General features: G+C 49.1%; 1 protein-coding gene across 2 annotated transcripts in view; it reads left to right on the top strand.

Moving 5' to 3' along the window:
* Nucleotides 1-5513: 5513 nt before the first annotated feature.
* CEBPG (CCAAT enhancer binding protein gamma) overlaps nt 5514-5833 on the top strand; it is an 8522-nt gene continuing 8202 nt past the window's right edge. Inside the window, exon 1 of one of the 2 annotated variants that reach the window (XM_044433988.1) lies at nt 5514-5635. The gene's annotated coding sequence lies outside the window, so the exon portion shown is untranslated. The remainder of the gene's footprint in view (nt 5636-5833) is intronic. The other variant, XM_044433989.1, reaches the window with a different exon arrangement.

The raw sequence follows: 5833 nt of genomic DNA on the forward strand, positions 1-5833 counted from the left end.
CTCGGAGAAGAAAGTACAGGTGTGGCAATTGCTAAAGCTTGGGCATGAGAAAATGCAGCTTTAATTTCCAGTGGTTGCCACTTTTTCTGATCTGGACTTGTTTGGAGCCTTTGAAAACATGTAGCAGTTCTGAGGACAGAAACTAATTCTTTCTAATTGGGAACTCCGAAGGAGTGCCTATGAGTTTGGAAGCAAAGCAAGAACCGATCCCCATAGGATGCTGGTTTCTATATACTTAAGAGGACTTCCTAGGTATATAGTTGTAAAGAAGTTTGTAAAGTAAAAACTTTTTTTTTGACAAGGGCCAGCAGACTTCCAGAGTTAGAGACAAATCCATCAGCAGAATCAACAACACAGGGCAGAGGGAGCTTCCAGGTTCCTCTTGAACAGCAAGAAAACACCTGTTCTTTGTCACCTTATGTTTTGCCTGTGGAAGTGAATGAACGTGGTGGGAGCGTTGCTGGGGCCTTGGCCCCATTCCAGTAAACTTCAAGACCGGAAGACTGCAGGATGTGCACCGCTAGGGTGATGCCTTGCATCGAGAATGTTAAAAGGCCAACTCCCGACCCTTCGAAAGAGAGCACAGAAGCAGCGCTTTACGGGAGCCGAGCAACTGAAATGGGGCTGTCACTGGTCGATGGGTACGGGGGAGCCGCATGCACACCGGAGTCGCCACATGGCGGCACCTGTGGGAGAATGGACTGGGCCGCACTTTACTATCTGTCATACTGTTTGGTTTCTTTGTATTTATTTTATTAGATTTATATCCTGCTTTTTTCTTACGACAAACTCCAAGCTGCTGAAATGGCGGAATCAGCTTGTGGACAGAAGACGAATACACAGCTGTGGCTGTTAGGTAGGGAATTCGAAGAAGCTGGGAGTTTTTTGAACATCTTAAAGTGTGTGTTTAGGGTCAAAATGATTAATTCACGAATCTATTTTAGAAACATGGTTGCCGCATTCCACCACTCATAGTCGATTAGTGCATAAACTTTAGGTTCCTGCAGGTGGAGGGGTTCAAGAGCTAACCCTTTTCTTCCTTAATGGATTTTCCTTAGTAAGAAAAAAATGGAACAAGTGAAGAAGGGAGAGTCCTGTGTGAAAGCTGTGATTGTTTGGACCCTCGAAAAGTCCTTGAACGAAGCACATTGCTAAGCTGCACGAATGTCTCATTGGGAAGCATGCTTTGTTTCAGTAAATAACTCCATTTTTATATTGCATTGATTCAGACTGTGGTCACCTAGCTCTCCAGAGAGAAAGCTAGTGTTTTGGTTTCTCTCCCCCCCCCCCCCCGCCCCCTATAAATTCTGTTAATCAAGCAGATTTAATCATTGTTAATTAACATCGCACACTTACTTCCTGACTCTTGATGAGATTGTTCTACAGGGAATTCCCCAAGGGGTAGGAGGTGAGAAAAAACTGAGCACCAAGGATAAGTTTTACATGTGTGTAGCCAGAAGTGAGCTCTGCTTTCTTTAAGATGGTTCTCAGACACATCAAGAAGTCCTGTGTTTTTATTTAGCTGACGTTAAGACCCTTAGCTGAGACCCTGGCATTTCCATCGGGCTCAGTATCATTTGCCAGAGCAGGCCGTGATGCTCCTGCAGAATCCCTTTCCTGCCTAGCCAGATGTGCTGGGACCACACCTGGGATCTTCTGTAGTAACTGAGCGATAAGGCAGCGCATCCATACCTCTCCTGGTACCCTTCCTAGGAAGACCAGTTTGGCGCCTTCCCTGTTATGCTTCTGTAAGAAGGCTGACACCTCCTTATTCCAGCATTTGGGAGCAGTCTGTTCGCGTGGGGTTCATTTTACTGCTTAAATTTTGTAGTGTTTTTAATCTAGGTAGTATTTTACTTCTAATATTTAATTGATTTAATTATATTTTTGAATTTTATATACTATTACATGCTTTAATTGTGTGAATTTTAATGTTGTGAGCCACCTGAAACCCCCATCACTGGGAATAGGTAGGATATAAACAAACACAATTGATGAAATAGGAAGCTGCCTTAAACTGGGTGACATCCTTGCTCTGTCTATTATCTAAAGCAGGTGTGCCAAAACTCTTTCAATTTCAGAGAACCTCATGGGGTCACTTCCAGGAATGGGCAGGGTTACAGGCAAAAGGACTGGGGACCAAGTATACAGACACACTATTGTATTTTAGCTTAAAGCTCAAACTGATAGTGATTCAGGCTTACGTGGGAGCAGGCATTTCAGCCTGTAAACCTCTGGGAAGCTACCAGGGAATTGGGGATTGAGGAAATGAGGACGTGGCAAACTGGAGGAGCCCAGGGAGACAGGCTGGGATCCCACAGAGGGGAGATTGGTCCCATGGGCCTGAGGTTCTGTACCCCAGTGTAAGCAGCTCTACTTGGTTTAGACTCCTCCCTGTCATTCTACCTTCCAGGAAGAAAAAACATTCTGAGATCATGACAGAAGACTGGAGCAGGGAGAGCAGTTTAAACTTCAGAATGGAGAAGGCTTGAGAGAGCCCTTCCAGAGAAAACTTCTAGTTCCTCTTATTGGGCTAATGTTGCCACATCTCCAGTTTGTCCTGAAGTTTCAGGATCTGATCAGTTTTCCCCCCTGGGTCTTTACTCCTGGGAAGACCAAAGGGCTGCAAGTGCAAGGCAAAAGCCAAGGGGACTTGTCTATACCCTGCTCACATGTCCATCAGACTGTGCTTCTGGGCTGACAGGGACAGCTGGATTCTGCCACCTGCCTTGCCTTTGCCACCTGGCTGACCTTTGTCCCCACCTGACTCTGCCCCATTCAAATGAGCCCGGCCTTCTCATCTATCAAGCACCATGCTATTGGCTGATATCAGGGACATTTACAATCATAAGCAAATTCAGGCAATTAAATAACAACCCGAAGAAGCCATAATACATTGAAAATATCAACATATTGCCACATTAAAAGACATAAAAGGGCTGGTTTTAAGATTAATAAGTGGTGTGACAGATTAAAGGTTAAATCCCTGTTGGAAGAGGAAGCCAGACCAGAGTTTATGCTATCAACTCCTGAGGAAATCTTCAGTCAGCCAGTAACTGTCTATTTATTGGGGGCGTTTTTGGTAAAAAAAATAATTAGCATGCCTCATAGCATAGCTGGCTGAGGTGCTTTGGAAGATATTTGTTGTCACTTACCAGCAGGCTTTCTCTGACTTGCAGTGACCTTGGAATGAATGCCTCCAAAATCTCCTTTCCTGGAAAGCCCGGCTCAGCTCCTGTAAACTCGAGGCTGTGGCTTCCTTCATGGAGCCGGCTGGTGCCAGAGGTCAGACTAGATGGCCTGGGAGTCCCCTTCTGACTCGCGCTGTTTCTGTGTTTCTATGATTCTATGGAGTCAATCCGTTTCTTTTTGGTCTGCATGGGCTTTCCCTGGCATGATTGTCTTTCTCTTCTCCAATGAGTCCTGCCTTCTCATGAAATGCCCCAAATACAACAGCTTCAGTTTTGTCCTTTTTGCTTCTAGGGAAGTTTCTGGCTTCCTTGATTTAGGACACAGCTGTCTGTCATTGTGTCAGTCAGGAGAGTATTTGCAAAGCTCTCCTCCAACACCATGTTGCGAATGCATCTATTTTCTTCCCATCGGCTTTCTTCACTGTCCAGCTTCCACACCCAACCATTGTGATCGGGAGTACAAGCATGGGTGTGGGCGATCTTGGCCTTGGTCCCCAGTGAAATGTCCTCACATTTGGTGATCTTTCCTTCACTGCTGCCTTTCCAAGTCTCAGTCTTCTTTCAATTTCTTGGCTGCAGCTTCCCTCTGAATGGATGAAAGAGCCAAGCTATGTAAATTCTTTTACAATTTCAGTTTCTTCTTTGCTAACAATAAAGTTCTGCATTCTTCTGTAGTCATGAGTTTGTTTTCTTTAGTTCAGCTGCAGTCCGGCTTTTGCATTTCCTCTTTCACTTTCATCAGGAGTCTTTCAATTCATTGCTGCTCTCTGCCAATAATAGGGTACCACTGACATATCTTAAATTACTGATGTGTCTCCCACCAATTTTCACTCATGCTTCCTCTGAGCCTAATCCAGGTTTCCGTAAATGTTTTGCATGCAGTTTGAATCAAAGTTTTTGTTGTTATGAACTGTCATCTATGATTTATGGTGACCCTATGAATGAAAGCCTTCCAAAATGTCCTCTCCTTGACAGCCCTGCTCAGCTCTTGTAAGTTCATGGCAGTCCTTTATGGAATCAGTCCAACAGACACTTTTGTCAATAGGAGACCCTTCTGTTTCCCCATATTCAGTCCTAATGGTAGCTTCTTATCTGCAGTGCAAGGTTATGCACCAGGCACACCAGTGTCTTTCTGTAGACCATCCATTAACTTCTTGTGATCCACACAAAGCGGCTGCTGCAGTCTATACAGCACAGACTTCTTTGCACTGATTTGCTTCTGAAATGCTTTGTGCTCTCCGGTAGCCAACATCTATTTGCAATACAATTTTGAGTGCCTTTTTCTTTCCAGAATACAGCCTGAATGTCTGGCATTTTTTGCCCCGTGTAGGGTAATGATACTCTTTGTCACAACACCTTGAGCTTAGATTGCTTCACTTGCACGGAGGATTAGTGCAATGCCCCTGTAGCTGCTGCAATGCTCCGCACGTCCTTTCTTGAGGACTAGAATGTTTCTGGGAGAACTCTGTGAAGATTAGGAGGGTGGCTACCTGAAGAAGGGCCTTCTTTCTGGTGGCACCCCAGTTGTGGAAGCCATGTCCCAGAGAGGTTTGCCTGGTGCCTACACTTTATTCTTTTAAGTATTTTAAGGTTTAGATTGAGATTTTAAGTGGGTTTTTATTGTATGGAATGGATACTGCACTCCACATTGTTTTATCGTGAGACCATCCTGAGATCATTTGGTAGCAGATGCTACACAAAAGTTTAAAATATTAAATAAATAATAAACAGCGCACGTGGCATGACGGGGCAGGTGTAGGACCACGGCCTGGGAGGGCCGGTTCTAGTGCCCACTAGGCCATGGAGCCCACTGGGTGACTTCCAGCCAGTCATGCGGTGGAAGCTCGTCGCACCTCACAGGGTGGTGGTTGTGAGGTAGAGCGGAGCTCCTCAGCGGGGGGACAAAGGCGGCTGTGAGCGCAAAGTGATGGCCATCCTCCTCGTAACAGGCCTGGAGAAGCGACCACCGGGTCTCCCTCCACTCGTGGCTTATTCACAGCCGCCACGACGGCTGCGTGGATGATGGGACCCCGCGTCTCTCCCTGAGGCGGGGCTGCTCGGGGCGGACTCTTCGCCAGGGCGTCTCGAGGGAATCCCCGCCAGGGAGGGCCGCGGTCCCCGCGTGCCGCGCGCCTCTTTCCCTCGCAGAGGCCACGTCTCCGATTAGCTCCAGGCCCTGCCCATCCAGGCGCCACCGAGCCCCGCATTGGCGGCGGAGCGAGAGGCGGCGGCCGTTTGGGTGCGACCGCCGCCACTCCGAGCCGGGGGCGGGCTGGTTGCGTCATCCCTGCGGCAGGCCGCGGCCGGATTGGCCGGCCGCGCGCGGCGCCCCGCCTCCCGTCCCCGTTCGCCTTGGAAGGGAGCGAGAGGGGCAAAAGGGAGAGGAAGAGACCGCGCGTCGGGCCTGCCCGGGCCGCGCCTCCCCCGGATCGATCCCGGGCCAGGTACGGGGCCGGGAGAGGCGGAGGGCCGACATCGGGCTCGCGGGCGCGGGGTCGCAAGGACTGCGTCCGGCCGGGCGACGCTCGTGCGGGGAGGGCCGGGAGCCCCGGCGCGCAGCCCCGCGAACCCGGCGTGGGACCACCTGTGAGGCGCGGGGAGGCCCCGCTGGTGGGGCCGGGCGCCGGGGGGGGGGGGCGGCG

The sequence above is a fragment of the Varanus komodoensis genome, unplaced genomic scaffold, assembly GCF_004798865.1.
Source record: "Varanus komodoensis strain SLA01 unplaced genomic scaffold, ASM479886v1 scaffold27, whole genome shotgun sequence".
NCBI classification, from domain to species: domain Eukaryota; kingdom Metazoa; phylum Chordata; class Lepidosauria; order Squamata; family Varanidae; genus Varanus; species Varanus komodoensis.